Source organism: Octopus bimaculoides, chromosome 15 (assembly GCF_001194135.2).
Source record: "Octopus bimaculoides isolate UCB-OBI-ISO-001 chromosome 15, ASM119413v2, whole genome shotgun sequence".
Taxonomy (NCBI): Eukaryota; Metazoa; Mollusca; class Cephalopoda; order Octopoda; family Octopodidae; genus Octopus; species Octopus bimaculoides.
This window is the reverse complement of record NC_068995.1, coordinates 28734838-28735753: the sequence shown is the minus strand read 5'-3', so window position 1 is coordinate 28735753 and position 916 is coordinate 28734838.

Genomic DNA, 916 nt, shown 5'->3' with positions numbered 1-916 from the left:
ACTTGCCTCCAACCCCAAAGACTTGCTAAGTCTCCACTCTGTGTTTTCTCAAGATATCAAAACTGCCTGAATCCTTAGCAAGATAACTGATGAAGGTTTATTTTAGGTTCCTTTCTCCGTTTTTACACACACGCACGCACGCACACACACACACACACACACACACACACATTCTTTCAGAATAGGGGAAACTTGAAAGCGATAAAGATGTAAATAATAGCGTGTAAATATTGGATTAAAATTCCCTTTGGCTAGAAAAGTCGAAGACTGTCCATGGGAATGGAACCTACATCCTTAAACATGACAGAGTTTCTATCATTAGACCAAAACAGTCTTTGGAATCTCTCTTTCTAATTTAGAAACTTTCTTATCAGCGAGGGTTGTATGTTGCTGACATCATACGAATTGAGAAATCTCGAGAGAATATGAAATAAGTCATTTTTTGGATCTGTGAAACTCGGAGCAGCTAAAGCTATTAATAATAGCGTGTAAATGGTACTTACAGAAGATGCGAGTTCGAATATATGGGTAGTTTTCGTCTTTTTGTATCCATAGGGTCTTTTAACCCAATATCTGCATATTATTTATAGCTTTACCCCGGGTTAGAGTTCCAGCGTTCCGTCCCCTATACAAAAGGCATTATTTCAAGTACTCTCGGAGTTTCTAAATTCTTATGACGTTCACTATATATATATATATATATATATTTATCTATGACGTTGACCACTAACGTGGACATTCAATGTGCTAGAAATAGATCACATCTTGTGTCTAATAAGACCTAAATTGTTCTCAACATGAAATATAGCGTGATACCAAAACGTAAGCGGGCAAGACATTTAAAATCACCGAAAAGGAACATTATTAAACAGGTACCGGTTTCAAATTTAACAATCTTACCAACTGTCTATTTCTC